Source organism: Jatropha curcas, chromosome 7 (genome assembly GCF_041381405.1).
Source record: "Jatropha curcas cultivar XTBG-Jc1 chromosome 7, XTBG_Jcur_1.0, whole genome shotgun sequence".
Classification (NCBI taxonomy): domain Eukaryota; kingdom Viridiplantae; phylum Streptophyta; class Magnoliopsida; order Malpighiales; family Euphorbiaceae; genus Jatropha; species Jatropha curcas.
Genome location: NC_143157.1, coordinates 15,034,522 through 15,062,416, shown reverse-complemented (window position 1 = coordinate 15,062,416; position 27,895 = coordinate 15,034,522). Strand labels below are relative to the sequence as shown.

At 38.0% G+C, this 27,895-nt stretch overlaps 1 pseudogene; it reads right to left on the bottom strand.

Annotated features, from left to right (window-relative positions):
* The window catches only part of LOC149494741 (uncharacterized), a 28,162-nt pseudogene extending 1,076 nt beyond the window's left edge, over positions 1-27,086 (bottom strand).
* Positions 27,087-27,895: the final 809 nt, after the last annotated feature.

The following is a 27,895-nucleotide window of genomic DNA, read 5'->3' as shown; positions in this document are numbered from 1 at the left end:
CATAGGGATGAGACAAAGCCAAAAAATGACCATACTTTGAAAACCTGTTTGTGACCACCAGCAGTACATTCTTCCCTCGCAAATTAGGAATTCCTTCAATGAAATCAATAGAGATATCAGCCCAAATCTTAGTTAGAATGGGAAGAGGTTGAAGGAGTCCAACTGGTTGGAGCGTTTCAGTTTTATGCCTCTGACATATATCACAAGCTTGCGCAAATTCCCTCACATACTGCTTCATCCCAAACCAATAAAAATCTCAAGTAATCCTCTACAGCGTTTTCTGGTAGCCTTCATGACCCTAGTTATAAAGGGCACTAACCACGAGTTGAATGTATGGAGAATTTTGCGAAAGGTAAACTCTGTTGTTGTAAAAGAGTAAACCCCTCTATTTAGAAGAGGTTGTACCATTGTTGACGGTAAAGATTCGTTGTTACACTTCCTCAGAATCATTCTGCTCTCTTTGGATATCATCAAACAAGCTCAACTGGGGCATAGAAACTGCCATGAGAACAGATTAATTGGTGTCTCATCGGGACAGGGCATCTGCAACAATATTGGATTTCCCAGCTTTGTATTCTACTTTAAAACAAAATCCCATAAGTTTACTGACCCAGTGTTGTTGTGGAGATGAAAGATGATGTTGCTCCAATAGATAATTGAGCGTATAGTGATCTGTTCGAACAAAAAATTCTCGATCCCAGAGATAAGAGTGCTAGTGCTTGATAGCTTTCACCAACCCAATCAATTCCCTTTCATAAGCCGAAAGGTTTTGATGGCGTGCTGCCATTGATCAGCTGAAGTATGCTAATGGTTTATTTTGCTGTAACAGAACTGCTCCAATTCCTGTACTAGAGGCATCACATTCAATAATAAATGTTAGTTCAAAATCGGGCAAAACTAAGATGGGTGTTGATGTCATGGCTGACTTCAATCTTTCAAAATCAGAGATGGTTTCTTCTATCCAGCGAAACCCATTTCTCCTTAACATAGCCGTGAGTGGAGCGGCGATGATGCCATAGTTCTATACAAATTTTCGATAGTGTTGACGCGTGTTTTTTATGCCCCGCCTGATCCAATGATGATACGAGGATGAATGGGTCAATACCATCTAGAAGTCTTTTAATCCAAGGATTTAAACAAAAATAATAATAATAAACAAATAAATAAATAAAAGTAAAAAATAAAAATAAAAATAAAATTGCATCACAGCTGCATCACAGCAGCTGTGTGATGCAGCTGTACAGCATAAAAATATATAATTAAAAAAAAAAAGGGGGGGGAAACGCGTAGCTACAGTAGCTGTGCTACTGTAGCACGCGTTCCCCTAACTTAAAAAATAAAAATAAAAAATAAAAAATAAAAAAAAAAAAAGAGAAAAGAGGAAAAACGCGTAGCTACAGTAGCTGTGCTACTGTAGCACGCGTTCCCCTAAAAAAATCTGCTACAGTGCACTGCTACAGTGTTTTGTACTACATTGCTACAGTGCAATGCTACAGCACTGCTACAGTGCTTTTGTACTACACTGCTACAGTGCTTTGTACTACACTGCTACAGTGTCCCAACCTCTATAAATAACCCTCTCTCTCACAATTTTCACACACTACAATCTACACTACACACTTCTACACTACACAATCTACAATCTATAATTTCTATTACACTTCATAATATTTAAATTTCTTTTCAAAAATTCTTATGAATTAATTTTGAAAAGAGATTGCTATTAGATATTAATTTTAGGTGAATTAAAAATATAAAAAAGAGAAAATAGCAAAAATAAATATAAAGAAAACTCACTTAAATCCTTGGATTTAAAGCTTCTAGGAGATTAAAAAGACTTTTGATCCATTCATAATCCTCAATCTGAGTATCAGGTAATTTTCTTAACATTTTTTTTACATATTCTTGTATTTTTATTATTTTTATGCTTTTAGTAATTTATGTTTCTTTAAATTATAGTGTATTTATATTTGGTCATTTTATATTTTCCTAAGTTATATTTAAGTTGTATTCTTTTTACGCACTATTTATTACTATTCATCATACTGATTATATATTTATCCGTATGAATTTTATTATTTTTTTTTGGTTGAATGCAAAAATGAAATTAAAATTAAAATTAAAAAATTAAAATATGAGTTAAATATTGAGTAATAATTATGAATGGTTTTATTTTTATTAGTTTATGGACTTAATTTTTCATTCGATTTATATATTTTTAGATCCGGTTTAATTATGTGTTTATTTATTTCATGTGTTTATTTATTTGGACTTTACAATTTATGTTTAAAATAAAAAAAACAAAATTAAATTTGTAGATTCATTAATAATTTGCATATTCAGAAAATAAAAATAATTATAATGCTTAGAATTAAGTTTGTAAATTTATTTATGTTTAAGATTAATTTACATGTTTATTAATAATAATTTGCATGTTTAAGTGTTAAATAATAATTATGTGCGATTTTGTTTTTTTTTTTAAATTTTTATATTTAATTTTGAATCGATTTATATATATATTAGATTCGGTTTGTTACCCGCCTTGAACCATAAGGCAAGAGCGGGTCTTTTATTTATTTGATTTATTCGTCGGTTTATTGCCCGCCTTTAACCATAAGGCAAGAGCGGGTTATTTATTTATTCCATTTAATATTTTTAATTCGGTTTGTCGCCCGCCTTGAACCATAAGGCAAGAGTGGGTCTTTTATTTATTTGGTTTAATTGCTTTGATTTAATTGCTTTAATAATTGCTATGTGATAATTAGATCTGATTGGGACGATTAAATAATTTTCCAAATAGGAACTCGGTCCGATTTATTTGGGTTGGGTTTAAATAAATAAATAATTTGGCTTTTCTAACTAAAATAAATTAGAAATCATAGGTTAATAATAGAGGCCGGTTTTCCGGGCGTCGGCTTCCAACGGGCCAGCGTACCCAATTCCCTTACCCAGAATCACATTGGTGTGCCTGACTAGTATTTTAAAATAATTTGGCCTTAAAACAAAATTAGGTTTAAAATGAAGTCATTTTTATAAAAACGGTCCCATTGCCTAAACAATGGGTGGCGACTCAAAATTGTTTATAAGACCGATTTATCGGCACCATATCCAAATAAAAAATATTTTATCCAAAAACCACAAAAAAGGATGTTTTCGGGTCCTTCGGGGGGATTTTGGACGAAAACAGATTGGCGACTTCACTGGGGACACAACCACTAGTCCCCGATTATTTTTTTAAAATAATTAGTTGGTTGTAATTAGGAATTAACTCTAAAATCTATGTTTTCTAAAAAATAAAATTGGTTAGAAAGCCGTTGGAAAATTTTTAATCGCCCTTGTTTGTTTATTCGCTTTCCTTTTTCTTTTAGGATTTTTTGCATTCATACTGCATTTCTCTCTTCTCATCTCATTCTACCCATGCTACCCTTCGGTACTGGTGTTAAGTTTGACGGTGGATCTAGCCTAAACCATGCGATTTAGGTGCATCCATCCGAGAATTAACATTACTACCAACCGCAAGCGTAGTACCTCAAAGGTGCGTCAAAAGGAGTAGGCCCAATAAAGCTCGAATCCTGTTTGCGGAACCCAGACTTTGTTAAGCCCAATAAGACTAAAGCCCATGCATGTAGTTAAAAACCCTTAGTTACTTCCCTAAGGAAAACCTGATGTTGTTTGCTGTTGTTCTGTTGCATTCATTCCGAGAGCTTATATCGTCAATCTCAAAACCCCCTGTTGGTTGTCGAGATTAGACCAAATCCTAGGAAACAGATGTCGGAATTTATACCAATGGAATCCGTGTGTGGGAGAAATAAGGTTGGAAGGCATGCATTTCCCAACTCCCGTTCCCCTGTATGTTATCAACTGTACATATGTTGTGACATTCATGCATCATGTAACAATTTTCTTTTCAGCCATGCATTAATAAGAGCTAAGCTAATGATTCGGTATGGACATTTGACCTTGGTATCGAGACTGGACCTCAAATTCATTTTGAATAGTATTATACAATAACTTATAGCGAATTAATACCCCAAAAGAAAAGGGAGATATAAGGGGGTTGCGATTCCTTTGTATCTTTACGTTTCTCGCATTATCTGAAAATAAGGGAGAGATTATAAAATTTTGTAACAAAATAGAATGACATCCTGCTTGGGGCCATATGTTCCAAGGCAAAAAGTAAGGACATAAAAAAAAAAATTGATAACAAGTGTTCCGCTTGGCAATTCTTTCACTCCAAGGCAAAAATTAGGAACTTAAGAGAAAATAGCCGATTGTAAAATCCAAAAGGGACAGTCGACGACAGATAACTCAAGAAATGTGTAAGTACAAAATAAATTATTGCTATATTATTCACACCAAATTTTGGGTCCAGTCGTCGAAATCAAGATCTTATTTCCATACTGATCATTAGCACATTAGAATTGCATTTCTCACCCTATGTGCTTTCATTTTCTCATGCATACATGCAGACATACTTTAACTCAGGTATTTTTATCTATCAGTCAGAATTGATCCTTCCCGAGAAATTGCTTCGAGAACTTGGCATCGGCGCCCTGGTCAACGTTTGGTCAGAGTATCCCCAATCCCCGAGCCTACTCCAGTCAATTATTCAAGTCCAGATCTAGCAGAAATGGGTGACAACAATGAGACTGGGTTCTCTGAAACCCAGATGAGAACTATTGCTCAGATTGTAGCCGCTGCTCTCGCCCAAGATAGGGCCCAAAATCAAACTCCTCCTGGTTCAAGTAGTCAACCAGTGGTTGAAGAAAGACAAATTCCAGAACCTGGGTCAGACAATCAGGCTACTATAGGAAACACTGTCCCTATTGAAAATGATGTAATTAAGCAACTTGCAGAATTAAAAGACAAGGTTGAGAAAATGTCTGTAATAAAAGAGAAGGATCCGGTTACCAATTTTCATATAACTGAGTATGTTTTGCACCCAACCAGCTCAAATTCATTTAAAACATTTAAGCATACTGTTTTCGAGGGAGATAATGACCCCCGTTCTCATCTGTCTGAATTCCTCCGGGTGTCGCAAATGAACCGGTATAATGAGGAGGACGTTTTACGAGCATTCCCGCAAACACTCCATAAGGACGATCGGAGATGGTACGATGGTCTAGATGAGGAGGTTCAGAAGAACTGGGTCAAACTGCAGAGCGCTTTTCTTAAACACTTCAAGACTGATGAGAGCGATGAATTCGGTTTACGTGATTTGGAGAGCCTGAGACAAGGGAAGGATGAAAGTTTTTCTGATTACTATAGGAGATGGAGAATAAAGCTATATAGGGTTCAGACAAGACCAAAGGATCAGGAGTTGATCAGAATTTTTTGTAGGAGCTTATTACCGTTCTTCAGAGATAGAATGTTGGCACAACCCCTTACCGACTTTGCTCTAGTTCAAAGAAGCTGGTTTAAACATAGAGGAGCTGTATAAGGACGAAAAGAAGAAGAACAGAGGGTTCAGCAATTATCGAACTTCCTATGGTGACAGAAATGCTGGAAGTGGCAACCAGAATCAGTCAGGGAGCAATAATACAGTAGGGGCAGTTAACGAAAGAGCCAGAAGAGAGTTCACTGATTTGGGAAGACCATTGAGCATAGTATTGAGGTCATGTATTAAGAATGGAGTACTTTCGAAGCTGCCAGTCAATCCGACTAAGCCCGTGCGTGGGAGGTATATGGACCGAAACTGTGATTATCATCAGTGCAAGGGACATTCGACTGACGAATGTTTCAAATTGAGGCACGATATCCAGGATTTGATTGACAGTGGGAAAATTACCAAGCCTTTGGAGAAGAACAAGCCCAGCACTAAGAACAACCCGCTTCCCCAATACCAGTATAATTATCCGCCCTGTAAGTCTCAGTCGGGTGGATCAATCAATGCGATAGGAAGTGGCTTACCGGAAGAGTTTGTGTTAGCGGAAGCAGAATGGGAAGAGCGGATGTGCGCCATGTTGAACATATGGGACGATTGCAGTAGTGATGAAGAAGAAAAGGTGCCAGTGAAGATTGAAATCGAGAAAAGCATTACAGTGAAAGTGGGTGATGTGCTGGAAGATGAGGATGAGCAACTCCAGCTAGCCATTCAAAAGAGCTTAACCGACCAAGAGGAACAATGGTACTATAGCAGTGAAGAAGAAGTGAATGAAGTAGGTGTTCAGAGCTTGACCCGCAGTGGGCGAGTATACAACCCCGAGAGCAGTACGCAGGCTAAGGGAAAAGAGATTGTTGATGATGGAGCAAAGAAGAAGGTGATAGAAAAAGGCGGAGAGGAGCTGAGAGAGAAAAAGAAAGAGGAAGAGGTAGTAAAAGGGCAAAAGAAGACTGTTGAAGTTGGAGAAAGCAGTCAAAACAAGATACCTAGTGGAGTGACCGCTAGTTCGGTGCTGAGTCAATTACAAAGAACCAGAGTAGACATTTCAATATGGGATTTGCTGATAGCATCTAAAGAACATAGAGAGGCCTTGCTTGAAGCCATGACTTTTGTCAGAGTGCCGGCTCGGATCCAGAGTGTTGATATGATCAACGTGCTCCAGCGTAGAATCGGTGAAGTCACTTTCTTTGACTCAGACCTCCCACCGGAAGGAAGAAACCACTGTAAGCCACTGTACATTCAAATTGCCGTCAATGGACGAGATACCCAGAATGTTATGGTTGATAATGGATCAGCATTGTGCGTGTGCCCGCTGAAGATGCTTTCTAAGTTCAAGATTGAAGAGTCAGAGCTTGAGCCATCAAATATGGTGGTCAAAGCTTATGACAATACTATGCGGAATGCGAAAGGGACCTTTAAAGCAAAGATATCCACCGGAACTGTGGAAAGTTGGGTAGACGTAATTGTGCTCGACATCTTAGCCAATTATGCTCTTTTGTTGGGTAGGCCTTGGCTCCATCCATTGGGTGCAATTCCATCCACTCTGCACAGAAAGGTAAAAATTCCATGGGGTACGGACGTGGTGACGGTTAATGCGCAAGAAGATCTGAATGTGGCTACAGTGGAAGGTCTAGAGCTGGCGGTCCCCTTATCAGGATTTCAGGTGGCAGTAATTGATATGCCCACCACCGAGAGCAAGAGTGCAGTGAATCAGATGAGTCCTTTCTCTAGGAAGATGATGAAGAGAATGCAATGGCAGTATGGCCGAGGTTTAGGTCGGGAACTGCAAGGAAGGTTTGAGCCTCTCTCATCCGCATCTGGGCAGCAAGACAAGCGCAGATTGGGATATTTAGAGAATAAGAAGAAGGAAAGATATGAGATCCAGTCTCTAGTTAGAGGACCAAATCCGAATCATATTTTCTTTGTCCCACAAGCTGCAGGAGAATTTCAGAGTAGGGGAAAAACTTACCCCGGTTTGGAGATATTCATGACAGACTTTGAAGAGAAACTGATCAAATCTCCTGAACCTTCTTGGGAACAGCTGGTTGAAGGAACTGAGTTTATGATAGGGATGACACAGACAAGCACAGAATCTGACTGGTCGAAGAAGATATCTGAGTTTGAAGACTTTTTGGGGATTGGGGATGAAGCTTCCAAGCTTGTACAAGAGCAAAAGGCCAAGGCGAGGATCCTCTAGTCTGTTCTAGCTGCTGAAGATGCCGAAGAGGCGGAGAGGAAGGCGGAGAAGATGATAGAGCACGGAGAGACCGAGAAAGAAGCTACCCCGGGAGATGAAGGAGATACAGATCAGGATGAAGTGATCTTGGCAATAAAAGATACTTGTAATGAATGTATTGAACAGGCAATTAATCCTGTGTTTTGCTTTTCTGATGCTTGTTTTGAGAACAATATGGATGGTTTTCCTCTTTTATTTCAATTAATGGAAGTGAACTTTGACTATTTGTTTTCTTGTTTTCCTGATTGTCATGTTCATGGCATTGATTATACCACACGCATATTTGACATAAATGCATTGCATAATTTTGCATTTAACTTAAGCACCACAGAAGATCCTAAAATAATCGAAATCGGATCAGAATTTAAACCTGAACTTAGACAGGATCTTCAAGAATGCATCAAGAGAAATTCAGAGGTATTTGCCTGGAGCTACGCTGATATGCCAGGAATCGACAGATCAATAGCAGAGCACTTCATTCCTACTGATCCAAATATGAAGCCAGTGAAGCAGAAGAGAAGACGGGTCAGACCAGAATGGCAGGATAAGATCAAGGCCGAGGTCCAGAAGCAATTGGATGCAGGATTCTTAGAAGTAGTACATTATCCGGAATGGTTGGCCAATATAGTCCCGGTGTTGAAGAAAGATGGGAGAATAAGGGTTTGTGTTGATTACAGGGACCTAAACAAAGCCTCGCCTAAGGATGACTTTCCACTTCCACACATAGATGCTTTGATCGATAGTGCTGCCGGAATGGGATGTTATTCCATCATGGACAGATTCTCCGGATACAATCAAATACTGATGGCCTTAGTGGACAAGCACAAGACTGCCTTCACCACGGACTTCGGAACTTTTTGCTACAAAGTGATGCCGTTTGGATTGAAGAACGCCGGGGCAACATACCAGAGAATGGCTACAACATTATTTCATGATATGATCCATAAAGGGTTAGAAGTATATGTAGATGACATGGTAATCATGACAAGAACACAGGAAGAACACGCAGAGATGCTGGAGAAGTTCTTTGCACGGGTCAAGCAGTATAACTTGAGACTCAATCCCAAGAAGTGCGTATTTGGAGTAATGAAAGGGAAATTGTTAGGTTTTGTTGTAGGACCTAACGGGATTGAGGTCGACCCCGACAAAATAAAAGCCGTTCAGGATATGGAACCGCCAAGAACAGAACGTCAGGTGAGGAGCTTCTTGGGCAAAATTCAGTACATTAGCAGGTTTATTTCAAGACTATCCATTACTTGTGCTCCAATTTTTAAGCTACTGAGGAAGAATCAGCCAGTTAAATGGAATGAGGACTGCCAGAAAGCCTTTGAACACATGAAGAAGTATCTGATGAATCCACCAGTACTGAGTCCACCTAGACCAGGAGAACCTCTGATCCTGTATTTATCTATAGAGGATGTAGGAGTGGGGGCAATGTTGGTTCAGCCGGACGCTCCTGGAGTAGAAAAGGCCATCTACTACATTAGCAAGAAGCTACTGCCTATCGAAGAGAAGTACAACATGGTAGAGAAAACATGTATGACAATAGTATGGTCAATAAAGAAGTTGAGGCCGTACTTTGATTCCTTCAGGGTCACTTTTGTCTCCAAAATTGATCCTATGAAGTATCTGCAGAAAACGCCTACTCTAGAAGGACGGCTGTCTAAGTGGTTAATCCAGATGTCTAGTGTGGATGCAGAATTTGTAACGAAGAAAACGGTCAAGGGTCGGGTTGTGGCAGAGTTCCTGGCAGAAAACCCTGTAACAGATGAAGAATCATGGGAATTGGAGTTTCCGGATGAACACTTGCTGAGTGTTGAAACAGGAGTTTGGAAGTTATACTTCGCTGGATCGGCCAACAGAAATGGAGCCGGAGCTGGTATTGTTATAGAAGCACCTAATGGCGAGGTCACAACCATGTGCAAAAGATTGTTGTTTCCGGTCACTAATAACATGGCCGAGTATGAAGCGTGCATCATGGGAATTGAAGCTCTCCTTGCATCCGGTGCTAAGGAAGTCGAGGTGATAGGGGATTCATTATTGGTTATTGAACACGCCAATGAGAGATGGAAAGTAGAAGAAGAGAGATTGAAGCCCTATGTTGAATACTTGTTGAAGAAGGCAATACTTTTCGATAAGATCACTTTCACTCATATAGGAAGAACCTACAATAGAATTCCGGATGCCTTGGCAAACTTAGCATCAGCTTGGCAGGATTTGAGTAAAGTGCCGAAAAAGCCATTTATCATTACCGCAGCCAATATCCCCTGCTATCAAGAACATTTTGTGAATCAGGTGGAGTCGGAGGAAGAACCCTGGTTTACGGATATTCTGAGGTATATGAAAGATGGTACTTTTTCTGACGATGCAACGAGAGAAGACCGTGCAGTTCTCAGAAAAATGGCTCTGAATTATGTACTGGCCGATGGTGAACTCTATAGAAGAGCTGGGGACGGGACGCTGCTAAGGTGCGTGAGTAAAAAAGGAAGGAGAAGACATAATGAGAAAAGTTCATGAAGGAGTTTGTGGTACTCATTTGAGCGGCATGAGTTTAGCAAGAAAAATCATGAGGCAAGGTCATTTTTGGACGCAGATGGAAGGTGACTGTGTTTACTATGTACGTCATTGCAAAGCTTGTCAATATCATGATAATAGAAGCCATTTACCTGCTATTGAACTCCATCCGACAGTTCCTTCTTGGCCTTTTTCCGCATGGGGAATAGACATCATCGGCAAAATCTCGCCAGCAGCATCGAACGGTCATCAGTATATATTGGTGTGGCTAGATTCATTGAACAGAACATTTTCTGTCGCTATGGTGTTCCCCATCACATAGTTACAGATAATGGTTCTCATTTTCAGGCAGATGTCGGTCAATTGCTTTATAGATATAAGGTTGAGCATCACCATTCTTCTCTTTATCGCCCTCAGGCTAATGGTGCAGTAGAAGCTGCGAATAAGGAGATTAAAAGAATCCTGTCTAAGATGTGCGAAAGATACAGAAGCTGGGCCGAGAAGCTTCCTTTCGCGCTCTGGGGGCATCGCACTACCTTCAAATCAGTAAATGGGGCTTCTCCTTTTGAACTTGTATATGGGATGGAGGCAGTGTTACCGATAGAACTCGAAAAGAAATCTCTCAGGGTTCTTGTAGAAGCTGGTCTGACTGAGGAAGAATGGGTTAAGAAAAGATATGAGGATTTGGCACTTTTAGATGGAAGAAGATTGAATGCTCGATTCCAGGATCAGATAAGAAAGAGAAGAATTGCTCGTTTCTACAACAAACGAGTCCATCCGAGGGCTTTAAAAAATGGAGATTTGGTGTTGATCAGATTGTTGGATCACGAAGCCTAGAATCATCCTGGTGGGAAATTCAAACCCAACTGGCACGGACCATTCAGAGTTCGAAAGTTACTAGCTAAAGGTGCCGCTGAATTAATCACCATGGAAGGGAAGCCTGTCAATCGGATTGTCAATCAGGATCAAATGAAGAGATTCTATATCTGAAATGATGATTTGGGTTTAAAAAAAAAAAAAAAAAAAGGGGGGTAAGTCAAAAACCCGAAAGGGCGGCTTAGGCAAGAAATGGGCTCGCTAGGTTGAAAACCCGAAAGGGCGGCCTAGGCAAAAGTTAGAGCATAAAAAATAATAAATGATAATAAAAATTTTGGGATTAACGCGTGGTGCTTAGTTTAAATGTGAAATCTATGCCATGCGTTCGTGACAGATTTGTGATTAGTTGCTCAATGTCATCAACTTGACTTGAAGGAGAATAGGTAAATGAATAGTTAGGATGAATGACCATTGTATTAAAATAAAAGTTCTTAACTTCTGTATAATGTTGAAAGAAGTAAGATTAATAAAGGGTCTGAATTTCAAAATCTTTCTTCCTTTTGTTTCGGGGACATGGTTAAAGAATACAAGACCTTCCTCTCTGCTTATCTGATCAAGATGGACTAGTTCAAAAACATTCTGGCTGTTGATCCTGCCTAAGTATTGAATTGTTTTAAAACATTGATCAGGAGAACGAACACTATTTTCTCAGTGATTTCCTTGGAAGGATCAATAAAACCATGAATAAAACTTTAGTACTCATGTAGGTTAATGCATACACAAAGAAGTTGTATATACTGTTTTTGTTTGATCTGTGCAGGTAACAAAATAGTCACGACATTCTTTTTGTTTCCTAGTAAAGCGGAAATTAATAAAGGCAGAACCATTGGATTCATTAATTCAAAGAAAGGAGATACATTAACTGGGAGCCCATGGCCCGGGAATACAAGGAACTAAAAAAAAAAAAAAAAAAAAAAGAAGACGGAGAAAGCAACAACAACATTTATTCCAGCAGGGGCCATCATCGGACGCCAATCTTTACAGAATCTAGTATCATCATGGGGTAAAGAACCAGTTGGCATATGCGGGTGTCACGGTGTCCTGCACCGTTCCTTCATTTAAATACATGGTGTTTCGATTTTGCCAACGGTCAGCCAAATTGGTCAACAGATGCGGTGTTATCAGACCACTCTCGAAGTTATGGGTTCTGGGCACACGCTGTATCACCCCATATTGACGGCTGATCTTGTCGGGAAAATAGGCCATGGAACGGTCTAGACTGGCATACAACACATACTTGAGGTTCATACTTCCGGTCGTGACCAGTCTAATCCTCCACCAAGGACAAGTCCACCGAATTGTAGGGTTATCTCCAAAATCGAAGCGTCTCCGAGACCGAGATTGAAAGATGGCAGGTCCATAGGTTGGAATTAAGCGAGCTGGGACCGGAGGAATCAGGCTTAATTTGTCCAGAGCCCATGCTTGCAATAGCAGTGGACAACCGCGATGATGAACATTGAAATCGGAGATGTTAAGGGCAATATCCCTGACCCAACACATTGTCTCTCCCAGGATCATCATGAAGACAGTATGATGGTACAATTGCATGTCACGAACAACGGTCAGAAGTCGAAAATCTCCAATTCCAGGTTGACGACTCTTCATGGCATACACATTCAACAGCAAGAAGCAGCAAGCTCGAATCCAAGAGAGATCTAGATCAATGGACAAAACCCTGCTCAAGAAAGGTTCCAAAGGAAGGCCTTGATCCACGTTTATACCATCAGGAAGGTAAATCGGACACAAGGCCGCAATTTCAGCTAGGACATACCTAGGACCTGGGGGTAAAGCCGGAGTTTCGTCTTGATCTGGATGATGATCCATCACGGCACACATCTCCTCGTAGGTCGGAGTTACTTCAGAGTCTTCAAACCGGAAAACCATGGTGCTAGGATTAAAATGAGTAACGAGCCAAGATAAGAAACCATAGTCAGGTTTTAAGTCTTTGAAATATTTTAGCCAGGCGAGTTGGTTCATGGGGGGAATTTGCCATAGATCTTCAGGAATGGATTGGACGAAAGACGAAACTTGATTTCTGAAAGCCATGGGAGAAAAATTATTTCAAATGCTATGGGATGAGGAAAGAATGAAGCATGGGATCCCTACTTATAGGAAGGGAAAGACCCCACGAGGTTGAAATGATACTCACCAGCTGGATGGCATCCGCTTTCGGCGATGATAAGATGCGAATAGGCCCCACTGGATAGGAAATTAGCGTTGAAAGCATCCTAAGATATAACAAACGGACAACTGGCATCCAGGAGCCGAATAAAGCGGAACAAAGCAAATTTAAAATAAAAAAAATCAATCAATCAATTTGGAGTCGGTGTGCGGCTCGCCACACATGGGGCAAAGTCACCAAATCTACCAAATTACCCTCAGGCAAGATCTGTTTGTACACAGAAATTGCCCTTTTCTCTTGAAAAATTTTCAGGGCAACCGGTGATGATTTCTCGAAGCCGTTTGGTCCCACCGAGCAGTGATGATGTATTGCGAAGCTGTTTGGGTTTTCTTTTCTCGATTAGTGATGATGTATTGCGAAGCTGATCGAGTCAATCCTTTTCCTGATTAGTGATGATGTATTGCGAAGCTGATCAAGACAATCTCAATGACTAACCGGTGATGATTTCTCGAAGCCGTTTGGTCCCACCGAGCAGTGATGATGTATTGCGAAGCTGTTTGGGTTTTCTTTTCTCGATTAGTGATGATGTATTGCGAAGCTGATCGAGTCAATCCTTTTCCTGATTAGTGATGATGTATTGCGAAGCTGATCAGGACAATCTCAATGACTAACCGGTGATGATTTCACGAAGCCGTTTGGTCCCACCGAGCAGTGATGATGTATTGCGAAGCTGTTTGGGTTTTCTTTTCTCGATTAGTGATGATGTATTGCGAAGCTGATCGAGTCAATCCTTTTCCTGATTAGTGATGATGTATTGCGAAGCTGATCAGGACAATCTCAATGACTAACCGGTGATGATTTCACGAAGCCGTTTGGTCCCACCGAGCAGTGATGATGTATTGCGAAGCTGTTTGGGTTTTCTTTTCTCGATTAGTGATGATGTATTGCGAAGCTGATCGAGTCAATCCTTTTCCTGATTAGTGATGATGTATTGCGAAGCTGATCAGGACAATCTCAATGACTAACCGGTGATGATTTCACGAAGCCGTTTGGTCCCACCGAGCAGTGATGATGTATTGCGAAGCTGTTTGGGTTTTCTTTTCTCGATTAGTGATGATGTATTGCGAAGCTGATCGAGTCAATCCTTTTCTTGATTAGTGATGATGTATTGCGAAGTTGATCAGGCCAATTTCAATGAGGTTCTACCTAATAGTGATGGTGTATTTCGAAACTGTTCGGATCATTTTTCTCGAGTCAATGATGATGTATTTCGAAGTTGACTCAAATCCTGATTAGTGATGATGTATTGCGAAGTTGATCAGGGCAATCAAATCAAAATCCTTCGAGCCAATCAGACCGAGCTTCGGAGGTATCTTCAAAACCGATCAGACCGAGTTTTGAAGATCATTACCAATCCGACTGGAGCCAACAAAGCCGATCAGACTGAGCTTTGGACGCAACCAGACGATCAAATCAACACAACCAAAATCCTTCAAGCCAATCCAACCGAGCTTCGGAGGTGTCTTCAAAGCCAATCAAACCGAGTTTTGAAGATGATTACCAGATTGAAGGCGCGTCAGTGGACCACTTTAACATTAATTCTTTATACAATTAATGATAAAGTGTGGGGGCAAACTGTTGACGCGTGTTTTTTATGCCCCGCCTGATCCAATGATGATACGAGGATGAATGGGTCAATACCATCTAGAAGTCTTTTAATCCAAGGATTTAAACAAAAATAATAATAATAAACAAATAAATAAATAAAAGTAAAAAATAAAAATAAAAATAAAATTGCATCACAGCTGCATCACAGCAGCTGTGTGATGCAGCTGTGTAGCATAAAAATATATAATTTAAAAAAAAAAAAAAAAGGAAAAAACGCGTAGCTACAGTAGCTGTGCTACTGTAGCACGCGTTCCCCTAACTTAAAAAATAAAAAAAAAGAGAAAAGAGGAAAAACGCGTAGCTACAGTAGCTGTGCTACTGTAGCACGCGTTCCCCTAAAAAATAAAAAATAAAAAAAATAAAAAAATCTGCTACAGTGCACTGCTACAGTGTTTTGTACTACACTGCTACAGTGCAATGCTACAGCACTGCTACAGTGCTTTTGTACTACACTGCTACAGTGCTTTGTACTACATTGCTACAGTGTCCCAACCTCTATAAATAACCCTCTCTCTCACAATTTTCACACACTACAATCTACACTACACACTTCTACACTACACAATCTACAATCTATAATTTCTATTACACTTCATAATATTTAAATTTCTTTTCAAAAATTCTTATGAATTAATTTTGAAAAGAGATTGCTATTAGATATTAATTTTAGGTGAATTAAAAATATAAAAAAGAGAAAATAGCAAAAATAAATATAAAGAAAACTCACTTAAATCCTTGGATTTAAAGCTTCTAGGAGATTAAAAAGACTTTTGATCCATTCATAATCCTCAATCTGAGTATCAGGTAATTTTCTTAACATTTTTTTTACATATTCTTGTATTTTTATTATTTTTATGCTTTTAGTAATTTATGTTTCTTTAAATTATAGTGTATTTATATTTGGTCATTTTATATTTTCCTAAGTTATATTTAAGTTGTATTCTTTTTACGCACTATTTATTACTATTCATCATACTGATTATATATTTATCCGTATGAATTTTATTATTTTTTTTTGGTTGAATGCAAAAATGAAATTAAAATTAAAATTAAAAAATTAAAATATGAGTTAAATATTGAGTAATAATTATGAATGGTTTTATTTTTATTAGTTTATGGACTTAATTTTTCATTCGATTTATATATTTTTAGATCCGGTTTAATTATGTGTTTATTTATTTCATGTGTTTATTTATTTGGACTTTACAATTTATGTTTAAAATAAAAAAAACAAAATTAAATTTGTAGATTCATTAATAATTTGCATATTCAGAAAATAAAAATAATTATAATGCTTAGAATTAAGTTTGTAAATTTATTTATGTTTAAGATTAATTTACATGTTTATTAATAATAATTTGCATGTTTAAGTGTTAAATAATAATTATGTGCGATTTTGTTTTTTTTAAAATTTTTATATTTAATTTTGAATCGATTTATATATATATTAGATTCGGTTTGTTACCCGCCTTGAACCATAAGGCAAGAGCGGGTCTTTTATTTATTTGATTTATTCGTCGGTTTGTTGCCCGCCTTTAACCATAAGGCAAGAGCGGGTTATTTATTTATTCCATTTAATATTTTTAATTCGGTTTGTCGCCCGCCTTGAACCATAAGGCAAGAGCGGGTCTTTTATTTATTTGGTATAATTGCTTTGATTTAATTGCTTTAATAATTGCTATGTGATAATTAGATCTGATTGGGACGATTAAATAATTTTCCAAATAGGAACTCGGTCCGATTTATTTGGGTTGGGTTTAAATAAATAAATAATTTGGCTTTTCTAACTAAAATAAATTAGAAATCATAGGTTAATAATAGAGGTCGGTTTTCTGGGCGTCGGCTTCCAACGGGCCGCGCGTACCCAATTCCCTTACCCAGAATCACATTGGTGTGCCTGATCAGTATTTTAAAATAATTTGGCCTTAAAACAAAATTGGATTCAAAATGAAGTCATTTTTATAAAAACGGTCCCATTGCCTAAACAATGGGTGGCGACTCAAAATTGTTTATAAGACCGATTTATCGGCACCATATCCAAATAAAAAATATTTTATCCAAAAACCACAAAAAAGGATGTTTTCGGGTCCTTCGGGGGGATTTTGGGCGAAAACAGATAGTAACCCGTTAGCCCTAGAAATCCTCTTAACCCACGAATAGTGTTGGGCTTGGGCCATTCCAGGACTGCTGAGATTTTGGACTGATCCACATGCACCCCTTTTTGAGAAATAATGTGACGCAAATAAGAAACTTGAGTTTGTCCAAAAACACACTTGGAACGTTTGAGGAATAAATTGTTCCGCATCAACAGCTGAAATACCAGCCGCAAGTGGTGGAGATGTTCTGCCCATGTTTGACTGAAAACTAAGATATCATCAAAGAAAATGAGAACAAATTTCCTCAAGTATGGTTGAAATACCTCATTCATTAAAGCTTGAAAGGTTGAAGGAGCGTTGGAAAGGCCAAATGGCATCAACAAAAATTCAAAGTGGCCGTGATGAGTTCGGAAAATTGTTTTTTCGACATCAGAAGGGTACATGGCCACCTGAAAGTATCCAGCTCCACCCAACTCTTCTAATAACTCATCTATCACCAGAATAGGAAATTTGTCCTTGATGGTTTTGATGTTTAACTCCCTATAATCAACACATAAATGCCAAGAACCGTCTACCTTTGGAACAAGAATCACTGGTGAAGAGAAAGGTGATCTGCTAGGGCAGATTATGCCTTGTTATAATATTGCTGCACACTGCTTCTAGATTTCATCCTTCTGCCGTGTGGATATCGATAAGGTCGAACCACAACAGGTCTTGCCCCTAGTTCCAGAGGAATTCGATGGTCACAGGCTTTGCTGGGAGGTAATCCAATTGGAGCACTAAATAAAGAAGCAAACTTAGCCAACAATTTCTGCAGTTGGATATCTAAAACAGAGGAAATCTGCATACTGTTGAGGTCTGATTGCTTTATAGAGTATGAAGAATTGATACCCTACAGTTCTATCATGTGTCCCTGCTGGAAGAAAGACATACTCATGACAGCAAAATCCCGAAGAATGGGTCCCAAGGTTCGAAGCCAATTAACTCCCAAAACCACATCAAAATCGGTTAGGGGCAGAACAAATAAATCCACCAAAAAAGAATTAGACTCCAATAGAATCGGAATTCCCTTGCATATACCTGGGTTGTCAATTTGTTCTCCATTGGCAACATTAACCTTTAAGCCACTTTTCACATTCACTTCAGCATCCAACTCCTCAACTTTTGATGCAAAAACAAAGTTGTGAGTGCTGCTAGAGTCGACTAGAATCAGAACTTGACTCCCCTTCCAAATACCCAATAAACGCATGGATTGAGGGTTTCGAATTCCAGTAATGGTATTCAATGAAATTTCGGGTGGGTCTAGATCCTGATCTAAAAGTGTTTCTCCCGCCTCATCTGTTTCTTCCAAATCTATCCAGAGCAACTTTTTACATTGATGGCCGCAAACAAATTGGTCATCACAGTTAAGACACAGTCCTTTCTTTCCCCGATCCTCCATCTCTTCCCTGGTTAGCCGTTTCACCGATCGGTTTTGACGAAATTCTTATGTGAAGGTACTGCGATGAGTGTCCCTAACAGCTGCGGAACGCAGAAATAATTTTCGTTCGTACAGCCTTAAGATACTCATTGCATTCACCAAGTCTTTTGGCTGGTGGAGTTCCACTTCTACAGCAATTGCGTCTTATAACCCACTGAGATAAAGCTGCACCTTCTGATGTTGTGTAAGAGCTCCAAAACGAGATACCAACGCTTCAAATTTGTTCTGGTATTCTGCAATAGAACCTGTTTGTTTAAGCTTCGCCAATTCTCCCAACTTGTTGCTGCGGATTGGAGGCCCAAAGCGAAGATTGCATTGTTGTGTGAATTCATCCCAATTAGGGTCCGACACATAATCTAGCAGCTGCATATACCACAGCTGAGCAATTCCCTCCAAATGGTAAGAGGCTAGGCTCACTTTCTCCTTTTCTGGTGTTTGTTGATGCCGGAAAAAATATTGACAGTGACAAAGCCACACCAATGGATCTTCCAGCCCATCATAGCGAGGAAAATCAAGCTTTGTGAATTTTGGTACAATCGAGCTTCCTCCAGAATTTTTGGAACCCAAAGCACCAAAAATTCCCTTATCTCTCCTTGACTTTGCTTGACTTTCAGCTCCTGGAGATTGCAGCCCCTTCTTCGTGGATTCTAAATCCTCTAACATTGCATCCAGTTTGGCATGTAACTGTTCAACCTTCTCATTTCGAACCTTGTTAGCCTGCTGTTCGACCAAGAGCAATTCAAAGAGTTTTGCTAATTGATCTTGAACAGAGTCTCCCATAAATGTTGGCTCTGATACCAAACTGTTACAGTCCCGAGTTACGGATCTAGTTATGAGTCTGTGGGTTAAGGGTGTGGTAGGTGTTTGAGTGTTTGGGTTAAGGTTTTCTTTTTACGACCTATGATGACAGAAAATTCAGGCTCTAAAAAAGGGAACCTGGAACCCCTTAAGACTTAAAGTGCTCAAGACTTAATTTATTTTTGAAGCCTCCTGTTCTCATTGATGTTATTGTTTAAATATAGCAGTGAGGTATAACTACCTCCTACATCAAAGGAGCAATACTTCTACATGGAGGAACACCCTCCTCAACTAAGAACATGGAAAGAAAATGGAGGAACTCCCTCCTATGAAGCAGGAATCATGAAAAACAAATAACTGAAACATTTGACTAATTCAGAAATTCAATATGTGGCTGTTTAGACTTAGGCCCATGACTGAAACGGGTGTAAACCTACAGAGGCTTGGTAACAGTGCCACTCCCACCTCATACGGTCCACTGACGGTATTCTCACCATGTCGTGCTCTCACTCCAGGTGATCCACATCGTCCCTACTTCCACATAACAACCACATCACATTATATTAAGCAATTATTCACAAGATTTATCAATGCGCATCCATTTATCTATATAATGTATATGTATATATTTAAGTACTTGAAGATAAACAAATGCAAGATTGAAAAATAAAAATTAGGAGTTCATGCATTTGATAAAGTATTATATATTATTATTCACAGAGAGATCCAAAAATTCTAGCCTCGTTGATCACCAGGAGCGGAAGAGGAAGAAAGTCCCACTCTATCACCAGCTAAAGAAATAAACAAGCTCAAATCAATAAATATTCCTATTTATTTATAGAATTTGAATTCCGATACTTCGAATAATATTCTAAAAATTCTACCTAAAATTTGGCATAGCTTTCCTTAAAAGTTCGAGTTTCCCCCCTGAAAAAATATCCACAATTCACAATAATATATAAAGCCAATTCATAGGGCAACATTGATAGCAATAAAACCCATCCGCCATTAAGAATATTCATCAAGGTCTCACCCATAATTGCATGAATATCCAATAAAATTACATTCTCAATCTTCAAATACACACACACACACATCAAATACTAAACAACTATGGATTCTAAATTATTAATTAAGTACAATTTGTTAGCATAAAACTATATACTATAAAACTTAATTTTATTTATAAAAGGCAATGTTCTGATAATCAGACCGGTCATTGAACCGAGAGGTTCAACTGGGTTCAGTACAATTTAATCGAATTTTTTATAAATAAGATTTTTATATATATTTTAAATACAATACGAAAATATATGAGTTAGAAATACTAAATAACTTTTATAAAAAGGGTAAAAATGATTAACACTGCTCACTATCCAATCGAACTCAACCATTCAAATGCAGTACAAATTCTATAAGATTGTCCACCAGTTAATTAAACTAAATAATTCAAAACAATACTACAATTTCATAATATTGTCTCTCCCTCTGATGATGGATAACAGAATTAGTAGAATTATCATTCATCGCACCTGTAATTTATTAGCAATTCAACTCATCAATTTGTAGTAGAGTAAGAAAAATCAAAAACTAAAAGAAAAAAGAGCAAAAACTAAGCTTTGCAACATAGAGTGACAAATAATAGCAAAAAATGAGGTTAATCGTGTTCATGAAAAAAGACGCATAAGGCTTTAGCCAACACATATATAGCCATATATATACATATCCAACTCATCAGAAAAGAAAAATAAGAAAAGAAAAAGAAAATAAAAGAAAGGATTGGAATTTGAGTTCTTGAATCAATAAGACACCCTAACCGCCCTTCATATCTGGGTTACTGGGGAGCTGGGAGCATTTTTCACAATTTCACTAGTTTAAACTAGAAATAGATTGAGATTTTATATACTAAGATTCCAGTTTTAGTTTGGATTGAACAATTTTCAGTTCAAGATGAGATTTCAACACTCTAAATATCATTTAGTAAATGGGCAATTAGTACCTAGCTATGAGTTTAATTTTGGTTAGTTGAAGTATTTCAATTGAAGATGAAGCATACTGTCCTTCACAAATAACATCTGTAAATCTATTCACTACTTTCAAACAAATTCAAAACAAGATTAAAATGCAAAACTGAGTAGTAAGACTCCTAAACAATTAATCAATAAACCAGAATAATCATACGTTATTCAATGTAATTAACCATTTAATAAAAAAAACTAATTATCTCATAATGAAAAGGATACAGTTAAATCCTTTGTCAGCTTTTCATGTGATATACATAGACAAGGAAATCAACAGAATCAAGCCAAAGAAGAAAAGGAAAACTTAATAAATATCAAAATCTAAAACCCAGCAAAAAACACCAATTACTCATATTTATCCAATTTCTGAAAGAAAGCAGATCGAGAAAACAAAACAAGAAAGCTAAAAGGACGAAACCCATACCTGTGCTTTGACCTTAATCTTAAAATTACCTCAGATTAGGGATAAATTTTGTTTGTGCTTTGAGGAAAGACACGATGAGAGATGAATAAATCTAGTATAATTTCTTTAATTTTTTTCTTGATTTGTTTTTGAAACTGTAGTAAAAAACTAAATCGGTTCATCGGTTTTTATCCGATTTGAACTGTTTTCACCGATTTTTGTTATGTCTGATTTTTCAATCCAACTCGAACAGGACAATGGTCCGGTTCCTAGTTTAACCGGTTGAACTGGCCGTTTTGGTTCAGTTTTAAGAACCATGATAAAAGGGGTAAAATATTCTATTTATATATAAAGCTATCTAAATAATTTAATTCTTATTATTTTTATTATACCTACTTTAATAACTAACCAATATAAATTTGCTAAGATCACAAAATCTACGTATGAGTCACATTTCTATGATTTTTCGACTTTAAATTTGAATTTCTAAATTTGCGTCGAATAATTATTCAAACATCAAATGAATTCAGATTGCAAAACTAACTATATATCTATAATCTACATGAAAAGGGCAACATTCTGCCTCTTCGGAGTTTCGATCATCAGAACCACCGTCGTACACAGTGACAGGAGTGGCAGTAGGCCCGGAATCAAGCAAACTTAATACCAAATTGATCAAGATTTCATGTAGATCTACAAAAAAATTATTAGTAAGTGAACTAGTCCCTTTACATGAAACTGATGTTTAATGAAAGGACACTATATATATTAATATATCATGCATAAAAATTCATTACAGGCTAAAAAATTAGGTCGTGAGCCCACACCGATTGAGGTGTTTACATACACTCACACTAAGGACCACGATCTAAATACGTTTGTCGACAGACGTGCTGTGAGCGTCAATGTAAGTAACAATGAATAATATTTACATTTACCCTCTACTCATTGCGAAGATGTACAAAGTTCAATATAATAAAGCTTGCAATTGCATTGATTAATTAATTTTTTGTTTTTAGGAGAACTATACTACAGCTCGGGAGCGTATTGTTACTTCTCAGACCGATGAATCCGAAGCTGAGTCAAGAATTGACGAGGTAGCGCTTTATCTCGAGGATGTAGGGGGCTAGAAGAAGAGGAAGGTATACGGCATCGGGTCTCAGGCATCACAGTTTTACTGCGGCTCAGCAGCTCACGCTTCTACAGCCAAAGCAGCACCACAGCCCGAGCACACTGACGAGCACTATACTGATATATGGGCTTAGCTTGCTGATCAGCTGAGACAGATTGCAGAGCTTAGAGCGCTTGTGATGCGGCTGTCCGGTGAGCCCGGTGCTGGTACTTCTTCCTCTGATCCTACGCTTGCTACAGATTGAAATGTTTCGACGTCTCAGCAGTAGCCACTACCGGCTCCTGATCCCGATGCTGCAGACGATACCTTGGTCACCCCTCCTGGCGCTACATCACATCCAGCAGGTACTCCTCCCGGCGATCCGACATCGGATCCTGCAGATGAGCAGCAGCATAGATTTGATTTTGGACCTTTTTAGTTTTTCATTTGTATTTTGATATTTTAATTTGTTCAGTACAATAAAAATTACATTTTTATATTGTTCTTGAATTGCGTGTGTGATATATATGTGTATATGTCAATTTTTCCGCACTTGTGAAAAAATTATGGTTTCATAATAATATTTAATTTTTTTAATTTTTTTCCCTTTTGCGACCGATTTGATACCAAAAATTAAAATTTTAAATTTACGTTTTGCGACCGATTTAAAAAAATTACGACAGATTTTTCTGCGACCAAATTTGCGACTGAATTTCCAATTAAACCACGACCAAAAATTGCGACCGCTTATTCAAAGTTGCGGCCGATTATATCGGTCGCTAATTTGTGACCGATGAAATAATCGGTCGCAAAAAACCTTTGCAACCAGGTATTTTGCGACCGATATCTATCTGTCGCAGATCGATCGCTAAAGGGAAATTAGCGACTGATATGAGCCATTTTGCGACCGATTCGTCTGTCGCAAAATGACGTTTTTTTTTGTAGTGAGAGTGTAACATCCCTTCCCGGTCCAACCGTAAACCCGAATGAACCGGACCGAGACGCTACAAACTGGTTGACTGTATGGCCTGACATGCTGAAGTCATAATGTATATTGAATATAATAGCATGCTGATACTGTTTACGAAAAATAATGTAATTTATATTTACAAAACATGATACTAGTTTACAAAAATGAAATGGGCCCAACTGAGTGCCCTGTACATGCCATAAAAAGGGTAGACAAAAATACATATCCAAATGAGTAGCTACCCTGAAGACTGAGTCTTCTACAGATGAACTGCAGCAGTTGTAAGCCGACTCTCTACGGTCCAAACTCAAAACCTGCGAGTTAAACAGGTAACTCGCTGAGCAATAAAGCTCAGTGGATATCTCAACATATGAGGAAACAATTAAACACATACATGTATAGAAAGAACCATGTAAACACATATGGCACATATAAGCACACACATCATGATACTTTCATGATACCTTGATTATCTTTTATACTGTTTATAATACTGTATAATTCATGAAATGTTATGTCAAGATATCTGTATGGCTCCATAAGGTTATAGTGAAACCGAAGTGATAAGAAAAACTGTATGAAACTGGATGAATACTGTATGCTTGGCTGCTATGGCCCATATATAATCATATCCACTCAACGGCCTGTAGCCGGAGTATCAAACTGTATGAGGTGCAGATCTGCTATCCTATGTCGCGACATAGCCTTATCTACATGGTTTCTACCTAACCTCAATGGAGCATAATGTTGGTATGTCAATAATATAACACAACAGCATATTCATAGTTCATAACTTCATAATTCATAATGTATATTTGATTTCACATCATTTGCATGCTTGCATGTTGTTTTGATACATGTTCTAATGTTGTATTTGATGTTAAAATGATTGGAGGCATATAAGTGAAGCAAAGGAATACAATTGCATTGAAAAAGAAGTCCAAAAATGCATGAAAACACAAGTCGCGAGCGCGCCTTGCAAGGTCGCGAGCGCGTAATGCACTAGATGAGAGACAGTGAGTTATCGGGCACAAGTCGCGAGCGCGAGAAGTGCCAAATGAGAGACAGTGAGTTCCCAGGCCAATTTCGCGAGCGCGCGATGAAGGTCGCGAGCGCTTACAGGCCAAGGGCCAAGTACGCGAGCGCGCACTTCAAAGTCGCGAGCGCGAGATGTGCCAAATGAGAGTCAGAGAGTTTGCGTGCACAAGTCGCGAGCGCGCACTTGAAAGTCGCGAGCGCGAGATGTGCCAAATGAGAGTCAGAGAGTTTGCGTGCACAAGTCGCGAGAGCGCACTTGAAAGTCACAAGCATGAGATGTGCCAAATGAGAGTCAGAGAGTTTCAGGTGAAAGTCGCGAGCGCGTAGTTCAAATTCACGAGCGCGAGAAGGCAACGCGAACTCGTCATGCAATTCGCGCGCGCGCTTCCAGCCTGCACTGTCTGTACTCTTTTGGTCATATCTCTCAATATACAACTCCAATTTGGATGATTCAAAAACCCATGTAAAGATAACACATAGAGGAACAAATAACTCTTCTATGACACTTCCTAATTCCATCATGAAATGGGGTCAAAATCAAGATGAATTTACTGGTAAAATTTCCAGCAAAACCTGTTTCAACATAACTCACTATTTACTTCATTTATTCAATACTTCCCCTGTTTTCCCCTGTTTTCTCACCATTACCAGTCCTCCCACTCAACATAAAGCAAGATTGTCTCAATAGCAACACACCATACAAATCTCATACAAAGAAAATGAAAAATAACAAGAGATATCAAACCTTTACTCCAAAAGCTTGAGCTCCTCTTTAACTTCTTTTCTCTACACTCTTTGAACTCCCTTCACCTATAAATAAGAATTCTTATGAATTCTAAAACAATAGCATCAAATGTTTCAATTGTGAACTTCAAGAAGGTTTACTTACTTGGATAAAAGAGAAGTTGAAGTTAAGGCTTAACTACCATTAAAATTGAAAGTAAGGTGGAAGAGGAAAGGAAGAAAATGAAGAAGATGAAGATAAAGATGAAAATGGGAAAGTGAAAATGAGTATTACGGGTAGGCCATCAAAAATCAAGGGATTTTATGTAAAACTTCCTAAATGGTACCTCAATTGTAAACAGGCTACAACTTAATACCCAAGCTCAATCTTTTAATGCAAATCAATCCTCACCCAAGTGCTTTAATCTTTTCTCTCAATCAAGTAACTCCACTTAATAACCCATTCTACCCCAACCGGGTTTGGTTCAACTCGACTCAACTCGACTACTCAACTCTATGCTAAGACTCGACTCAGTAGGATGTCACAGAGAGCTTCAATTTAATGTCAATTTCCACTAATTAAATCAATTTTATCTAAACTCCAAAATTCAATCATTTTAATCTCTAAGTTCTAAATCTTTCAAAACTTCACTTAAAGATTAAATTAATCGAAGAAAAATTAACTAAGAGTAATAAGGGTTAGTTTTTGAATAACTAGAGAGAAAGGAGTCGCTGGAATGGCTCATTATCACCGGAAAGCATCTTTAATCATCGCCCTAATGACTAGTACTCTTTTTGAAGTAATACGAATTAAATCATGTCCCGCCAATTGCTTGTCCCCCACTTCCTCCCAACAAATAGGAGATCAAAATTTTCTACCATATAGTGCTTAAAAGGTGCCATCCCGATACTAGCTTGATAACTGTTGTTGTAAGCGAATTCAATCAACGACAATGCAAATCCTATTTTCCTTTAAAGTCTAAAGCACACATTCGAAGTATGTCTTCCAAGGTTTGTATAGTTTGTTAAAATTGTCCATCCGTTTGAGGATGAAAAGATGTGCTAAAATCAAGTCTGGTTCCCAAAGCTGCCTGTACGGCCTTCCAAAAATTATAGGTGAACTAAGTCCCTCTATCAGACATAATGGAGATAGGAATTCCATATGATTTCATGATCTCCGACATATACTCTACTAACTTGTTACTTGTGTATTTAGTCTTAACTGGTAGGAAGTGAGCCGATTTGGTGAATACTATAACCCATACTAAGCCATACCCTTTCAAGGTTTTTAGGTAGACCTGTAATGAAATCCATAGTGATCCTTTCCCATTTTCATTCCAGCAAGGGCAATTCTTATGTTGGTTTAGGGCGTCTCCAGTGGTCGGCCTTTACTTATTGACAACTAGGACATCTAGATACAAACTTAGTCACATCCTTCATCATTTCGTGCCACCAATAATTGTTCTTTAATCCTTGATACATTTTTGTGGTTCTTAGATGCATATTATAAGTGGTGTAATGAACTTCATCCATCATATCCTTCCTAAGATGTTCTACATCTGGTACACAGAATCTAGTCCCCTTTTTAACAATTCCATTACTATGAATCATAAAGTCGCTAGATCCACCTGTGGCGACTTCTTGCATAATCTTTTACAACTGAGGATCACGCGCTATGCAATCTTGATCTTGTCTAGCAACAGTGATATAATTCTGAAATGATCTAAATAAGTATTATTAGAAAGTTAAACCTCTAATCTAAGGCCCTCATCAAACATTTCATTTATCTCACGCACTAATAACCTTCTTTCTACAACAATGATATTCAAACTCCCCATAGACTTTTAGCTCAAAGCATCTGCTACTACATTGGCCTTCCTTGAATGATACTAAATCTTGCAATCATAATCTTTAAGATATTCCATCCACTATCTTGGATTCAAGTTTAAATCTCATTGGTCAAATATATATTTTAAGCTCTTATGACCAATGAAAATCTGACAAGTGACACCATATAAATAGTGCCTCCATATCCTAAGAGCAAATATGATTGTTGCCATTTCCAAATCATGAGTAAGGAAATTTTGTTCATGTTTCTTCAATTTCCTCTTTAAGCATATGCAATCACCCTACCATGTTGCATTAATACACAACCTAATTCTATTCTAGAATCATCACAGAATACACCTTCTGAATCTAAGGGTAAGGGTACTACTGGAGCAGTGGTTAGGCATTCCTTAAGCTTTTGAAAACTTGCTTCACATGCTTCAATCCAAATGAACTTTGCATTCTTCTGCGTTAATTTTGTCAAAGGAACTACGATTCTAGAGAAGTTTTGCACAAAATGAAGTTAATATCCTGATAGACCTAAAAAAGTATGTATTCTGAGGTTTATAACCTAATAAAATAGCTAATGAAATATAACTAAATATAAGGAAATAAAGTAACATATCTAA